Source organism: Muscardinus avellanarius, assembly GCF_963383645.1.
Source record: "Muscardinus avellanarius genome assembly, chromosome: 7".
NCBI lineage: Eukaryota > Metazoa > Chordata > Mammalia > Rodentia > Gliridae > Muscardinus > Muscardinus avellanarius.
In genome coordinates this window covers 83,952,457-83,970,182 of record NC_137793.1, presented here as the reverse complement: position 1 = coordinate 83,970,182, position 17,726 = coordinate 83,952,457, and the positions used below count along the sequence as shown (strand labels likewise).

Below are 17,726 nucleotides of genomic sequence, written 5' to 3'. Positions count from 1 at the left end.
ATAATTGTTTAACCCTTCTGTGTGCCCTCTGCTCCAGAATACATGCTTTTAAAGCTTCATTTCCTTATCTACAAAAATGTGAAGGGTAAAGCAAAATGTGGACTTGGAGAAACCAAGTAACCTGACTCCATCTAGTCCACTGTCTGACTTGGCTGGTCATTCAAAACCCATACCCAATAGCCTTTTCTTAACCAGCCTTTCCCTTTGGAGAGCTTCCTGCCTGTGAAAGAGCCCTAGCATGTGTTTGTGCAAAGCACTGTCCCTTCCTGACTGACAAGTCCCTGGGAAAAAGCCTTGGGGCTTCAGCCCATTGAGACCTTAGCTGGGGGTTGGAAAAGGTGGGTGGCCTTGAATGTTACACCACATGGTTGGAGATCTGGGTTTTCCTTTGTTTCAGAGTACAGAGGGAGGGGCCCCTCCTTCTTTCCCTGCACCAATGCAAGGAGACCTTTTCCTATCATCGAGGATTTGGGAAGGGCCATGTTTCCCCTCTAATGATCTGGGGTGGGGGTAGAGGTAGAATGTGTTATGGGCAGCACCCTTATCTCTTAGAAGGTTGGAAGGTAGTTTGAAGTGCCCATTGTGTCTGCAGGATCTTTTTTATATCATCAGTTTGGTCAATGTTGGAGGTGCCCTAAGGGACCTTCTTTCCACTTGCTGCAAATATTAGTATAGGTTTATTACAGAGATGGGGGAGTTGACTGATTGATAGCTTCAGTTGGGCTGGGATTGAGAGAGGTGTGGTTGTGAGTTATAATTGAGGTCTTGGCCTCTTGTCACTGTTCATAATCCCAGCCTGTTTTTATAAACAATAAGCTACTGGCCTCTGTGTCCTGTCCAGATGCACTGTATTCTGCTCTTGGAATCCCCCCTGCAGTTTTAGCCAGATATGTCATATTTTAAAATCCATCCTTTTCTTAACTGTTGCCATAGGGAGTGTTAATAACTTTGACTTTCCCAGATTTCTCTCTAGAAGCACACCATTTGACTAAGGTGCAAAGTGATTTACATGTTTATTTTTTTGAAGGTTCAAGGCTGGTAGGTGTTAATATAATCTGCCGATTTCTTATTGGTAAAGGATTTCTCGTGAGTGTCTCAAAATTAAACACTTTGTGTATTTACAAACATTGCTCATTGAGATGATGTAATGCAGTCAGCTCTTTGGGATTTCTCTTCAACCTTGGCACAGGCAGGAGACTTTTGCTTTCTCCCAATATTTTTCCATTGACTCTCTTCAGGATCATAGAATTTTATAGGTGGCCCAGCAGAATGTCCTCCTTAAAGACGGTGCCCCTTCAGTGCTTATGAAACTGATCTGAATGGTTTAGTCTCTCTTTTTATAGCTGAAGAGAATACAGAGAACTGAAGAGGATTGTCCAAGGTCACACAGCTAGATGGTAGCAGATATGAAGCTAGAAGCTAGCTTCTGACTCATATTCTCTATTCTGTATCTTTACTATGAAACATCATCTGGCCAAGGTGGGAAAAAAAAAAATCCTCAAGCCAAAATTTCTCAATGAATAGTAGCAGCAATAATGACAATACTTTGGGTGTTTATTATATTTCATCCTGTCTTCGTGTTTTACATGAATAGTCTGGTTTAATCCTTACATTAATCCAGGTAGTAGTAGTATTATTTTCCTTCTGTTTGCCACATGAGGAAACCGAGACTCAGAAGTCCTTTCAAGGTCACATAGCAAAGCTGTAGCTTTATCCATCGACTACTGAGTGTCTTCTATGTGTTCTGGGGGCTGTTGATGTAGCAGTAGACGGTAGAATCCTACCCTCTTGAAGCTTACATTCTAGAACTTGTGCTCTCCGTGGAAGAGCATAGAACTTTGAGACAAAGGATCTGCGTTCAGAGCTGACTCTTCCCCTTCTTATTTGGAAGCCCTCAGTCAAAATTATGAGTTTCAGCTTTTTATGTGTTCTATGGAACTCACGTTCTGCCTGCCTAACTTCTCTTACAGATGCCAGGATAAAACAGAAATTTGCTTAAAACAGCAAAACAGTTTGGTTCGGTGGTTAAGAGCGCAGGTTTCAGAGTTAGAGGGATCTGGATTTAAAACTCCCTTCTATCACTGCTCACGTGGCGTGTCCGAGTTTCTGTTTTTTAATTTGTGTGGTGCCATGGTGTTAGGGCAGGCAAATTAACATGTATTTCCTGATGTAGTTTTGAGAAGTCAATGAGATAGTATATATTGGTCACTTAGCACAGTATCTAGCACTTATGATTGTCCAGTGGATGGTACAGCCTCCTCTACTTTAGTGGGCCTTCCTTCTTGTTGGGGTGGGCTGATTAGTGAGCCTACTGGCGTGCTCACTCCCAAAGCACCAGTTGTTAAGTGATAGGAAAGGAATCTAGGAATGAAACTTGAGTTCCTGTTTAAGTTCATCTAGTAATAACAAAAGGTATTTTGTGTCTGTCACTTAAACCCTTTGGATATCAGTTTCCGTATCTATAAAATGAACAGGTAAACAGTCCAAGTGTTGGCCACTGTTGTTCCTCATGTCTCTGCCCAGTCTTGGGTCTGCTTTTCAGAATGGTTTGAATTAAGTGGACTCTAAATGGACTTTGTGGATCTCTCCCTCTACCCTGTGGTTTTCTCTCTCCCCTTAAACCACCTGCTTGCATGTGTCCTGAAGAACATCTGAGGCTGCAGCCCTAATCCTGCCCCAGTGTGGTTTTATGAGGGGCGTGCCCTTAGTCAGCCTGCTCTGTAGCTGCCTCCTTAAAAACCATCATTGTTTCTGGTTTGTGGGTGTTTAGATTCCTTTGAAAGTTCATGCCTTTCAATGTCAGACTGGAAAGCACGAATGTTCTTGGTTCTTTTACATAGCATTTCTAGTTTGTAAAGCGCCTTAGTATACATTAATCTCTGACAATTCTTGACAACCCAGCTCAGATTCATGGTAATAATCTGGTGCCTTTGGCCTCTATCCTGTTGGCTTCTTTATTGGAACTTGATCAGCAAAAGGTAGTGAGGTGCCAGGTACCATGGTGTTAGGGTGAATTCACCACTGGATGGTGTAAGGGTGACTCCACAGCACCACCTATACAGTCTCAGCTCTTGCCCTCTACCCTCCAGGCCCTTTTTGCTTTATCTTCTTCATATCCTGATTTTTTACAGTCTCCAAGAAAGCTTAAGATTGACAGTTAATGCAAATATTCCAGGAGGAATAGTCTCAAACAGAGTGGTACTGTGTACTGAGCAGTCAAATTATTTCTTGAGAACATTAGGGGTCTTGTCTCTCTCTTTCTCTCTCTCTTTCTCCCTCCCCCCCTCTGTCTCTCTTTCTCTGTAATGTCTTAGGAGAACAGTGTGTGTGTACCACAGAGCTGAGAAGTGAGTTTTTGTAATTTCCATCTGGATCATTTTGATAGAAAAAGCACAGGCCTTTCTTTGCCTGGAACAATTTAACCCTTTCAGGACCCTTCAGGAACTGGAGATGAAATTTCAAACTCTAGTCATATGGTGTGTGCACATGCGCTTGGGAATGCTGATTGCTGGTATTTAAATAAGCGGGTTCCCCAGGGAGGTCTGAGCAATTCCTCACTCATGCCAGCAAAGGTCTTCTCCCAAAGCTTCTTTCCTCCAAACCTACCCTCTCTCCCGTGGGAGCTTTAAATATAATCAGTTTGTGAAAAGCTGCAGTAAAACATTGGAATCCCCAAGCAGATGCTATCATCTTCCTTTGCGATGACTTGAGGGCTGCTCTTCCCTTGTTCAGGAAGATAGAGACTGCAGGAAGGTGAACTCCTGAAATAAAATGAAGCTCTTGGAAAAATTCAAGCACTGTGCATCTCAGAGTTGCAAGCCCCAGGGGTGGCCGGCTAGGAGCTGGGGGCATACTGTATTATGCAAAGTAAAAATAGTTGGAAACTGTCTTCATAAGGGGTCTTTAGCTTTGCCCAATGTCAGATATTCTTTTGGGAAACGAGAACAGAAATTTCTTTTGAAGAGCCCTAGGGGGCAGTTACAGTCACATCCATCTTGCACCACATAGGTTGAAAGGTTGAAAGCTTAGACAAGCCCTGGTTATTTCTCTCCTATCAAGTTTACAATCTGACTTGGCCCTGATGTAAGGCAGAATCCATTCCTTTTTACCATCAGCTGGTGCTCAGACTCGGACTCAAGCTCCCTCTGACCACTCCAGATAAACGGAGCTGCCAGTGGCCCCTGTAGAGTTCTTTTGGGGAGAAAGATTTTCTTTATGGACATCATCTTTATCCCACACCCTAGATCTCTGAGGGCTACGTTTGAAAAATACTGACTCATTGGTACAAAAAGCAGTCCATATATAGATTTCTGTTAGAAGTAAAGCTCAAGTGATTTAATCTGGTATTAGAATTGATCTTTCAGGAAATTTGGGAACCTGGCAGAGATTTGATTTAAGAAATAAGTAATGAGAATGCTTTAAACAGTTTTAAAAATTAGAAAATAAACCAGGCTTGGTGGTGTATGTCTGTAATCCCAGTACATAGAAGGCTGAGACAGATGGATTACATGTTTGAGACCAGCCTTAGCAACTTAGTGAGACCCTATTTAAATAAAAAAGAAAGGAGAGAGAGAGAGAGAGAGAGAGAGAGAGAGAGAGAGAGAGAGAGAGAGAGAGAGAGGGAAACCGGGCCTGGTGATTTATGCTTGTAATCCCAGTACTTGGAGGCTTAGAACCGGAGGATCACAGGTTCGCAGCCAGCCTCAGCTACTTAGGTGAGGCCCTCTGCAACTTAGTGAGACCTTGTTTTCAAATAAAGAATATAAATAGGGCTGGGGATGTAGCTTGGAGGTGGAATGCCCCTGGGTTCAATCCCCAGTAAAACACACACACACACACACACACACACACACACACACACACACACAGAGATAGCACCTTTGTGTTGATGCATAGGAACTCTCATTTTTCTCTGTAATTGTGGTAAAATGCACATAAGATTCACCATCTTAACCATTCTTAAGTGTACAGTTCAGTGGCGTTAAGTACATTGACGCGGACATTGTCATGCAACCATTATCTTCATCCATCTACCACAGAACTTTTTTCATCTTGTAAAATGGAAGCTTTATCCACTAAGCAATAACTTTCTTCCTGCCTCCAGTCCCACGCAGTTACATTCTGCCCTCTGTGTCTGTTTGACAGCTTTCAGTACCTCCTATAAATGGAATCATATAGTATTAGTCTTTTTGCGACTGGGTTATTTTGTTATGATGTTCTCAGGGTTCATCTGTGGTATCACCTATGTCAGAATTCTTTCCTTTTTGGGCAAGGTGGTGTACACTTGTAATCCCAGCATTGGGGAGGCTGAGACAGGAGGATCTGGGTTCGCAGACAGTCTCAGCTACTTAGTAAGGCCCTTTGCAACTCAGTGAGGCCCTGTTTCAAAATAAAGAATAAAAAGAAAATAGGGCTGCAGGGTGTATACTCGAAGGTGAAATGCTCCTGGGTTCCATCACCAGGACTGCCCCCCCAAAAAAAGAATTCTTTTCCTTTTTTTTGGGGGGTGGGTATTAGGTTTCCTGGAAACCCTTCTACCTCCAGGCTACACTCCCAGACCTATTTTATACTTTTTATTTGGAAACAGGGTCTCTTAAGCCAGCGAGGCTGGCTTTGAACCAGCATGATCCTCCTGTCTCCGCCTCCCAAGCGGCACCACGCCCTGCGAATTCTTTCCATTTTAAGGCTGAATAATATTCCATTGTATGTATATATCACATTTTGTTTATCCATTTATTTGATGATGAACATAGGTTGCTTTCTTCTACCTTTGCCTATTGAAATACTATTGCTATGAACATAGGTGTATTCCTATGTTTTAAAGTTTTATGCCTTCTATACCATTATTTTATGAGCCTGTGTATACATTTCTATATAATCACTTGCTCTGATAAGTATTTTACAGTTAATTTTTTAATATATATATTTGCATTTTATGTTATGCATATACATTTATGTTCATAAAATGAGCATTGTATATTATTTATAATAGTCATATATTTTAATAATTACATGAAGTTACAAACTTTTGGTGCAGTTTCAGCAGCTTTATTGAGCTTTAACTGACACTTAATAAACTGCACATGTTTAAGGTGCACAATTTGATAATCTTTGACATGTGTTATACACCTATGAAGTCATCACAGTCAAGATAATGAACATAACCATGAACCTCAAGTGTTTCTTCATTATAATGCAGTGTTAATAAAGGAGTACTATAATAATTATATTATGGAAAATACATTTGCTTAAAGATAATTAAGTAAAAAGCAGGTATTACCAAATTTAAGAGCGTAATAAATAAATAAGTAAATAATGGTCCAAACTGCCCAGATTGGTTCCTGGAAAAATTGTTTAACCTTAACAAAAAAGACAGAGAAGTTGGGTTAATAAATTGTGTCTCAGCTATTACTATGTTTTTAGGAGAGAGGGTACGGAATGGAAGAAAAAAAGGGGAAAAAGTCTTGGCTATGTTAGGAGTTGACAAGTGGCAGTATCTGTTTTCCTACGGAGCTTGCTTGAACCAGTCCTCAGGGTAAAATGCCTCTTTGGAAGGGGTCACAAATGAGCCGGATGCTAAGGGGAGGGGCTGGGGCTCCCATGGGAAATTTGTTCAAAGTGTTATAAATATGGCTTCTTTCCTCTAATGATTGATTTTCTGTTGCCTGATGAGTAGAGACTAACTTTCTCAGGTAGACAAACTCTATCCTCAGTCTGGCTGCATCTTGCTCTTTCAACCGCATTTCCCATTTTACTTTTAAAGGACTGGAGAACTAGCTGGATTATTTGCTACTCTTTAAACATAGGCACTATTAGCTAACATTTTGTTCTTTATTTTGGGGCTTACCATGTACTGGGCATTATCCTAAGTACTTTATATAGATTATTTCACAATCATTATAGGAGGAATGCAGTTTTATTATTGCATTTTTTTCTGATGAAGAAGGTAAAGTTAGGACAGTCAGTTAGTTGCTGGGCTTTGCCCCTGGTGAAGATAGCACAGGAATTCAAACCTTGGCTGTCACGGGGGTCTGAGTTCTAGTGTTGCTCATGGAATGCCCCTTTCTCCCTTCCCAGCCCCACGTCTTCAGCTACTCAAATATCATCACCCTTCTAGCTGGGCATGGTGGCAACGCTTGTAATCCCAGCTGAGGCTGAGACAGGAGGATCTAGGTTCAGCCTCAGATATTTAGTGAGGCCCTTCGCAACTCAGTGAGACCCTGTTTTAAAATAAAGACTAAAAAATAGGGCTATGAGTGTAGCTTGGAGATAGAATGCCCCTGGGTTCCATTCCCAGTACTGAAAACAAAACAAAACAAAACAAAACAAAAAACACCTCACCCTTCTGGTAAAGGCCAACTATTCTGGGGTACCTGTTTGATCACTATGACTAGAAATGACCCCTCTGTTTAACCCACACAGCACTTCTCTCGATAGATCTCATATGGCATCGATCTTATCCTGCCTTATGTTTGGGATATTTGCATTTCAGTCTTCTCCCTTCTTTGAGACTTATGGTAGGAATGTTTCGAGGTTGTGTAGTGCAATGAAAAGAATAAGGGCACTGGAACCAGCCCCGAGCTGGAGTCTTGTCGGTGTGAGCCCCTGCTCTCTGACCTTGCTCGGATCTTTCAGCTTCTCCTCCAAGCATCCTCTTCTGTGACATGGCTGTAACAAGACCTACCTTGACGTGTATTGCCAGTGTGTGTAAAGTACTACTAGTTCAGCGGATGGCAAATATTAAATGCTAAGAAAATAGTTCTTATTATGAAGTCCCTTCACATAGTAAACATGTCCAGAATACTACAGCAGCCCCAAAAGTGGCTCTCTGTAAATAAAGTCACTATAAATGGATGACCTAGAAATAAACTATTTCTCTTGGAAATAGTTTCTTAATTTGATCTTGACTATATATCTTTGTACAGTATCCCCGAAATGATTAAAAAACAAACACCTGTTATTCTGCTAAGGTCATAGCATAGAGGACTATTTGTGCCCATCATTTCCCATTTACCTTGCTCATATTTTATACCACCACAGTGAGCTGCCTCTAGTTTCCTTGCTGTATTATGTTAGGCCATGCTTTGTGCTTTATTCACGCTGTGTCCTCTCTTTGGGATGGGTCTTCTTCCTGAAACCTGAAAAAGCTATTCATCCTTTAAAACCCAGCTCAGAGCCAGATGTGGTGGCGCACACTTGTAATCCCAGCACTGGGGAGGCTGAGACAGGAGGATCATGGTTCGCGGACAGCCTCAGCTACCAAATGAGGCCCTTTGCAATTCACTGAGACCCCTGTTTCAAAATAAAGAATAAAAAATATGGCTGGAGGTGTAGCTTGGAGGTAGAATACCACTGGGTTCCATCCCCAGTACTGCAAAAACAAAAACAAAAGCCATCTAAGATGCCAGCACTCCCAGGAAACCTTCCCTGCCTCCCTGCATCCCTTTGCTCTCTGCCTGGTAACACTGTACAGAATCCTAAGCAGCACACCCTGCATCTCCCCTACAGTGTTCTTGTGTGCACTTTCTATTATTGTACTCATCATGTTACATTGTAATTTCTTTGTTTGCATCTCCTTTACAACTCACTTGGGATAGAACTGTCTTCTATTAATTTCCCTGTGTCCAAATTCTGGCACATACTAAGCGCTAAAGTGTTTGCAAACATTGAATTGAACTGTTTCTAAGTTGAGGTTGGAGATGCTACACTTCTGCAATCTTCCTCTACTCCAAAACATAGTCCACTCCTTTGTTAATGTTACTTGGAATTCAAAGCAGAGGAAACATTTGTGAATATTGTCATTATACAAGGACAAACTGTATAGCACCATCTAACTCCCCCTAAATGGGGCATGTTTCTCCTTGCTTATTACCTCCTGCCATCCTCTTCAGAATCACTGCCCTAGAGCTATACTTGAGTTGATCAAATTTTTTCAATCAAATCTCTTACCTTGGAAACCAAGACAAATATTAACTCTGAAATCCCCAAAGAGTTTAAAACAGAAATAAAGCTTTCCTAATTGAAGCAAAACTCCTTCTATACATATCCAGGACTTACTCATTTTAAACAGATATTCAAAATCTAAATTTGAGAATGTTAAGGTCTGTCTTGACTGGGAGTTAACACAGGTTGACCACAAGGAATTGTTGAGGCACCTTTTCAAAACATGGGTTTGTCAGGAGCTGTTACCTGGGGAGAAGCAGCTGCACAGTCTAGGGTGAATGGGGAGGAAAGGTCCAAGGGAACAAACAGGAAAACTGTCCACTCTGGTTTTTCAAGTCATTTGGTATTCAATAGCCTTGACCTTATTATTTATGCATTGTGAAGGGTTGCTCCTGAAATTGAAATATATATTCCTGAGGAAGGAAAAACAGTTGTGAGCTGTACCTCCTCCATTTTTGTGGGTTTTTAAGGATACCATCTATTAGGGAGAATACAGAATCTTTTCCTTTTTTTTTAAAAAAACCTTTCTCATAAAAATGTACTCATTAGCGGGCAGGTGAACCAAATGGCATTGTGAAAGTTGGGATTTGTTGTTTGAGCTCAGATCATGTATTTAGAATCATGGCATGGTGGACAGCATTTGAATGGTTTCTCTGGAGAAGATGACCTCACCGCCAGCCATGGGTGGCTGGGTGGCCAGGGCTCCGCAGGAAGACAAAGCACAGAAAACAAAGGGACCTAAGAGTGTGAGCTGGCCAAGACATGCCATGCCATGAGTTTTAGAAAATACATCCTGTTTCTGAAGAGATGGCAACAGTTTCTCCAAACATTGAAATCTCTTAGATCTGTTCCCTTTTACCAAGGTGTGTGTGTGTGTGTGTGTGTGTGTGTGTGTGTGTGTATAATTTTGGGGGCGCATACTAGGCTAAATCTTGTCAGAGGAACAAGCTATTCTTTGGGTATCTTAACTGAGATGCTTATTTTGGAGCAATATTTCTTTTGGACCCATAAGGCATTTCATAAAAAAAAAATTGAACTACAGGATTCTATACAAGTAGGATGGTCCTAAGAGAAAGAATGCTGCATTGCGAGGAGGAATGCTTGGGTTCTTTGGGCCTCATTTACTAATGATGATGATGATGATGGCTAGCGTTTATTGAGGGCTTCATAGGTATAAACTCTCTTTTAAGTACTTTACGTATATTAACTCATGAATTTCCCAACAGCTCTGTGAGATAGCTACTGTTATTATAACCATTTTACAGAGGAAGCCAAATGAGGTTAAATAACTTACTCCAAAGCACACAGCTAATAAATGATGAAAATAGAGCTTGAACCCAAGCTGATTCAATACTGTTGTGAGGCTCAAGTGAAAGAATTCACTTGAAAGCCCTTTGAAATTATGAAATGCAATATGTTTAGTTGATTAAATATTTTTAATTGATCACATTTCCTAGGATCTTAGTACAAAAAAGAGTCAATACAACATTCTAAATGTCTTCCTACTACATACCTATTTAACCTTTCTATGTTTTGCTTTTCTTATCTAGGAAATTAGGGGTTAAATTAAAAAAAATTCTAAGATTGTCCCAGCTTCCTGGCTCATGAGTCTTGCTTATGTATGTATTAATTAAATTTTTATAGTGGTAGTGCTAGGATTGAACCCAGGGGCATTCTACCACCAAGCTGTATCCCAGACCATTTAATTTTTTATTTAGAAACAATGTCTCACTAAACTGCTTGAGAACCTGGCTAAATTGTTGAGGCTGTCCTTGAACCTGTGATTCTCCTATCCCAGCCTTCCAAGTACTGGGATTATAGGCTTATACCACCCACCCAGCTTTACTCATGTATTTTTTGTGGTATTTTTGTGGATTGAACTCAGGGGCCTTCTACCTTGGAGATACACCCCCAACCCTTTTTATGTTTTATTTTGAAACAGGGCCTCACTAGGTGGCCGAGAGTCTGGCTAAGTTGCTGAGGCTGGTGTTGAATCTAAGATCCTCCTGTCTCAGCCTCCCAGGTACTGGGATTGCAGGTGTGCTTTGGTTGGTTCTTGCTTATTTAAGATATTGAAGATGATGATATTCCTTGTAGGTTCAAATACCTTGTAGGTACAAAACCTGGAATTTCTCAGGACAACACTTTGGCCAGCCCCAGAGCTTGCTGCGCCTGCACTGGTGCTGTATACCTGTGGAGGGGTGGCCCCCAGGTGCTGGCAGAGTGTCACTGGCCTGGAGAGTGGGTGAAGTGATACTCTGTCTGGCCTCATGATCCGACAGCAAGGTGGGCACCCTAGAGAAGTCAAGGGAGGAGTGGTTACTCGATGGGCTTGGAGAAAGACTTGTGGCTTGATCCTTAGATGATGAATACTTTAGTCAGGAGAAGTATATTTAGCCATGGATTTCCAGTAAGCTCAGATACCTCCACTGAGAAAATTTCCTGTGTCACTGGTTGTACGGGTTTCCTCACCCAGGCTGGTGGAAATTTGTGTAATTCTCGGTATTATAGATATTTATGTTGTTGTGTGCAGAAGTCGAATCTAAAAGAAAGAGAAAGGGGAAGTTGAATGATTTTCTTTAATGAAAATTAAAGAAAGAAGGAAGTGGGAGGCTTTTAATCCCTGACATCTGGACTGGGGTGGGGGAGAAGGGGAAGGTGTGGAGCTTGTGGAGGGTTGATCTAGACATCTGGGTTGTGGGGGAAGTGACTTCAGGCTCTCCTAGGATGTAGGATGGCTTCTTTCCTCATATCCCTTTTTATATGTTAGGCCCTTTGTCAATTAGAGAATTTCTTTGAGGATTGTGATGAAGTATGCTGTAATGGGGGGTTGAAATGTATTCATGTTTATGTTTATTTTCTCTTCACCTAATGAAGAGGCTAAGTAACAGTCTGTTGCTTTAAAATGAGTGCTATTAATAATAATGACAGCTCATATTTTATCATTACAGAATTTGAAATATATCATTCATAGGAAAGGAGGCTGTAGGAGAACTAGCTACCTAATCTTGGACAAGCCATTCCGCCTTTGGGATTCTTAGCTTCTCAGATGGAAAGTGGAAAGATGGATTACTAGTTCCTTGTTTCATCGTTTTTAGCACAAATCAGTTAGCATAAAGTGAGCTGCCAGGTAGAGTCTCCATGCTGATTATTGTCGGGGTGGGGGGGTGGTAGAAACCAAGGGAAGTGGTGCAGGCCTTTCTTACAAGTTGCTTCTACTCCTGGTATAAGGTTTCATCTTTAGGTGACTTTAATAGGCTTTGTGTTTTAAGCATGCTTAGAGTCAATTGTGCTGTATCTCTTGATCTCTCTTATTTATTCAGTAATTTGTGGTGATGTAAGTTATCTCAGCTCTCTGCTGTCAGCAATTTTAAACTAAACATCAGAACATTTTGGATAGATGACATCTGTTACTTTGATTAATGAGGTTCTTGATCTGGGTATGTTAAGGCCAGTAACAACACAATTTAAAAACACCTAGTTCTCCTTCAAACTACGGTGGCACTCTCACTGCCAAAGGCTGGATCTGATTGCCTGGTTTGTGCCAGTCATTTCTGAGAGTTAGTGTGTGTGTGCCTGGGAGTTTCTTTCTGCTTTTTTGGCCAGGGAGTGGGATTGCCAGTCCTGAAGTGCCAGCTTTTCTGGATTCAGCAGTCAAGGGGTTAATCGTTATCTAGGCAGAAACAGAAACCTCCCAAGGTTTCAGTCTTCCCTTACCTCCCATCTCCTCTTTAGTCTTCCTAGAAGAAAAGGCGTCACACGTACACACACAGACACACACATACACCCCACGCACACTCTTATAAGACTTAATGTAAAATGATCTCATGTTTATGAGAGCAAGAATTACTTGGGAGGGGGAGACTTACTTGGGAGGTGTTCTGTGGGCTTAGCGGGCATGATGCGAAAGCAAGGCTATTTGGCCTGTGGAGATTGCAGATAAGAGTGTGATATGTAATTGAGTAAGAATTTGAAAAATTATCCGATAACATTAGGAGCAGCAAGGCAACCGCTTGTGCTTTTTTATGCTCGAAAACTATTTGGAGTAGGAGTGAGGAGCTGGCATTGTTTTCAGGGCGTGGGAACCCCCTCCCCACCCCACCAGCCAAAAATATGTTTGCCCCGGCTGAGGGTATGAGGTCTCTGAGCAATCTGGACAGATCATTTAGTACATTCTTTTGCCCCTGGGCAAGTCTAAAGTCTAATCATTTTAGGAAAAAGGCTGTTAGCTAACATTTAAAATCTTTTCCAGAGAAGTATAGCACAGCCCACCTTTCTATCTTGTTCTAGTGACCCAAACAGTAAATGGCCAACTGCTTTATTTGTGGAACTTGAAACAGGGTATTAAAAAAAGATGGCTGATGAATCGTGCTGGTGTTCTTGTTGCGCTGCCGTCACACCCTCTGTGCAGACCTAGCTGCCTGCTTTTGGGTTCTCAGTGCTCAGGGAGGAGGAAACTATTGATGAAACTCACAAGGCGTTGGCTCTTGGCTGCTGGGGTGTTCTTCTTCCCAGTCCCCTCCCTTCCTCACTTCCTCCAGTGTTGGAACACTACTTTGTATTGAACAAAAAGATCCCGAGCTAACTTTAAACCGGACACCCATTTATGTAGCACCTATTACCTGCTTGATACTCGGCTAGGTTGTGGACATAGAGAGAGAAATAAAGTTTTCTGTTTTTAAGGAGCTTTGGCCTTATAGAGAGATGGACAGATTACACAGATACAGTGCTAGGACCACAGTGGAGGGCTGTCAGAAGCCCAGTGGACAAGGGAACCTCTGACAGTGAGTAATGTTGGTGAAGCTCACTAATGAAGGAAAACAATGATTGCACCTAGTATTGTAGAGCACACTGTAGTCTTTGAAATATCTTCCTTCCTTTATCTCATTTGACCTCAGCATGGAGAAGAGTGATTTCAGATCTTTGTTTTTTTGTCTATTTTGAAATGGTTTGAGATAATTATGCATTTATATGCAGCTTAAGAAATAATACAGAGAGATTGCACCCACACTGTACTTAGTTTCCCCAATGGCAAATATGTTGCAAAATGATAGTACAATATCACAAGTAGGATATTGACACTGATATTCAAAACACTACAAGCATCCTTCCAGTTGTCCTCTCACAGTTCTGCCTTCCCTTTCACCTCTAATCCTTCCCTCCCTCCTGGGTTCTTAGTCATCTAGTTACTGGCAACCACTGATCTATTCTCTGTGTGTATCATTTTGTCATTTCAAGAATATTATAAAAATGGAATCCTAAGTATGTCACCTCTTAGGAATGACCTTTATTTCTGTTTTGGAGGGGGCGTATCATAATTCTTTGGAGATTCATGCAGTGTGAGTATATCCATAGTATATTCCTTTTCATTGCTTAGTGATGTCCCATAACATGAATGCATGGCAATTTAACCATTCACTCATTGAAGAAAACTTGGGTTATTTCCATTTTACAGCTGTTAGAATAGAGGTGATATGGATATTCATGTACAGATTTTTGTGTGAACAGGTGATTTAAAAAAAAAAAAGTAGAGATAGCAGTAGTTGGGAGGCAGACACAGGAAATCACAGGATTGAAGCCAGCCATAGCAACTTACTTAGGCTCTCTGCAACTTAGCAAGACCCTGTTTCCAAATAAAAAATAAAATAGGGCTGGAGAAATAGCTTCAAAGTAAAATGCTCCTAGGTTCAATTCCCAGCACCCCCCCACACACACACACAATTAGAGAGAGGTTTTTTTTTTTTTTTTTTTTTATCTTAGTAAGAAGGATTGTGGATAAAAAGGAGGAAAATCTAAGTTTTTGCTTATCAATAAAGTGACCTAATAGCTGGGCACAGTGGCATACTTTTGTAATCCTAGTGACTTGGGTGGTTGAGGCGGGAGGATCACAAGTTCTAGGCCAGCCTCAGCAACTTAGATATAGCCTGACTTGCAAAAAAGGATAGTACAAGGGCTAGGAATATAGCCAGGTGGTAGGGTACCCCTGGGTTCAGTCCCTAGTACTGTTAACAACAACAGCAACAATAACAAAATATATGACCTGCTCATATTTCAGGGGTTTTGTATAGATAAACTGAGATAATATATTGTTTGTAAAAATTCTAAACAATAATAAAAACAAACATATGCGAGCAGGGCAAGATGCTACCTCTCCATGTTTTACTCTTTAATCGTTGGGAGAATATAGTCCTTAAATTGTAATCCAGAGAGGGCTCTTTTTCTATATATCTTTCTTTTTATCTTTTCTGTTTATCTTTCTTTTTCTATATACTCTGGTTGTTAGTGACTGTGGATCAAAATAAATACCTTCTCTCAGAGTTGGCTTTGATATATAAGAAATTTCAAATTTTAATATCACTAAATTTATCTGACTTTTTCTTTATTGTTTGGACTTATTTAAAACACACACATGCATACACACATACACATAGACCTCTGAGCTACACCCCCTGCCCTATTTTTTATTCTTTATTTGGAAACCGGTCTCACTGAGTTGCAGAGGGCCTCACTAAGTAGCTGAGGCTGTCCGCGAACCGCGATCCTCAGGTCTCAGCCTCCTGAATGCTGGGATTATAAGCGTGCGCCACCACGCCCGGCTAACATTCACCTATATTTTCTTCTAAAAGTTTTAAAGTATTATTTCTCATGTATCTGACTGAAATAAATGAGGAATTGTTTTATTAGTGGTATGAGGTAGGGACCTAATTTTATTTTATATCCCATATGGCCATTTGTCCTACCTTCTTTTATTAAAGGGTACGTCTTCCCCCGCTCCCCACCGACTTCACCTCTGTACATTTATCAGGCTCCTACATATTTGTGGGTAAGAAGAATAATGGTACTGCTCTGGGTGTGCACTGGGGACTCCTGGTGAGAGGGATGAATGTTCCCTCCTGAGACAGGCAGCACTGGGCCCTCACCACAGCCCCACAGCCAAGAGCAGCTCCGTTGTTATGCTTGCTATATTTGACATCCACCTAAGATTTTACTTGAGGAACTTCTTACATTTCAATTTTTTTTTTAATTTGTAAAAACTAGCTAGACATTGGCAACATATGCTTGTAATGCCAATACTTGAGAGACTGAGATAGGAAGATTACAGTTTTGAGGCCAGTCTCAGCAACTTGGCAAGGCCCTCAGCAACTTAATGGGATCCTGTTACAAAGAAAAAAAAATAAAATAGGGCTGGGCATGTATGTCAGAGGCAGAATGCTCATGAATTCAATTCTCAGTACAAAAACAAAAACAAAACCCCAAATCCCCAGTACCACACACACATACAAAACATACAAAAGTTTATAAACTATCATTTTAGCCTGGCCTGACAGCACATGCATGTAATCCTAGTACTTAGGAGTCTGAAACAAGAGGATCACAGGTTTGAGGCCAACCTCAGCAACATAGTGAGGACTTCAGCAACTTAGTGAGACCGTGTTTCAAAATAAAAAATAAAATGGGGCTTGGAGTATACTTCAGAGGTAGAATGCTCCTGGGTTCAGGCCCTAGTAACACACACACACACACACACACACACACACACACACACACACACATACACACACATCCCAAAACCCCCAAAACTACTACTTTAACAAATTATATTTTGGAAAGTTTTTTCAGAGGTAACCAAGGATTGTCTACTCTCACCTTGGGTTGGATACAGAAGCTACAAAGTTAGGTCCTAGCAGTGAGGAACCAGTGTATTTTTCAAAGTGAAATAAATACTTATTTTGTGATTGTCAGTAGTTCCACATAGATTACCTGTGCCACAAGTAATTGTTAGGTAGTGTCCATGAGTAATTTTAGAGCTGTCTAGAATCTAGTCCTTATCCTCTGTGGCTGAAAACCATGTGGAACAAAGCATCCTCGATACACAAAGAGTAATTAAGGAAAAAAAAAAGTTAACTCCCAGCAAGACAAGAAATGACATCAGCCTGGGGATGACTGAAAATGAGTGATGCTTGCAAGAACTTGAGGAATTCTGAAGAGGTGTGGGCCAGAATAAATAAGACCTTGATTTCTGGAGTAGGATCTGGCTAAGTGGAGGGTAGGAGGAAGAACAGAGGCAGTGTGTCTTCCCTGGGTGACGCTCCCACAGTCCCCTCCACGCTCACCACTCCTACATCACTACGTCCAATACAATGATGGTTTTATCCACCCCACCCCCCTATGTCCCTTTCCCGGATACGTTCCCTACCAGCAAGCCCTGAGCTCTTGGAGGGTGGGCAGCCTTTCATGACAACGTTCTGGCACCCAGCACCTTGTCTGCACGTGATAAGCACCCAGCACATGTGTGCTGAGTGAGTGAGTGGACTGGCTGAAGTTGTGAAGTCACAGACAGAGAAGTAAGAGAAGTAAGACCAGGAGTTTCCAATGGTCCTGAAGGTCAGCCAGTGCCTGGCTCCATCCTGGGATGGTAGAGAACAACACAGCAGTCTGCATTGAGGAGCGCCCTGGTGAAGTCTTGTTTCAGAGGGACACTCTGGTTGCTCTGGAAAGCCTGGCTGGGGGAGGGAGAGAGAGACCTGCTCCTGCCCACACAGGGACAACTACTCTATCCTGGGCCCTGCCATGGGTGCTGCAAATATGTTGCTGACTTGCGATCAACTCTTAGAGCCACCTATCAGGGAAGTGTGACTGCCTATTTACTGAACAAGAAACTTGCATTTATTTAGGCAGATGATCCAGGTGACAGTGACCCATAGTGGAGTGGAGGCTGTAGCTCAGGTCTGAGGCCTACTTGTCCTTTTCTTTCTTCTTTTTTTTTTGGTACTAGGGATTGA

The 17,726-nt window shown here is 41.6% G+C and overlaps 1 protein-coding gene across 3 annotated transcripts in view; it reads left to right on the top strand.

Moving 5' to 3' along the window:
* Positions 1-17,726, top strand: part of SRGAP2 (SLIT-ROBO Rho GTPase activating protein 2) — a gene marked incomplete at both ends in the record, with an annotated part of 264,810 nt that overhangs the window by 735 nt on the left and 246,349 nt on the right. The gene's annotated exons all lie outside the window — the stretch shown is intronic.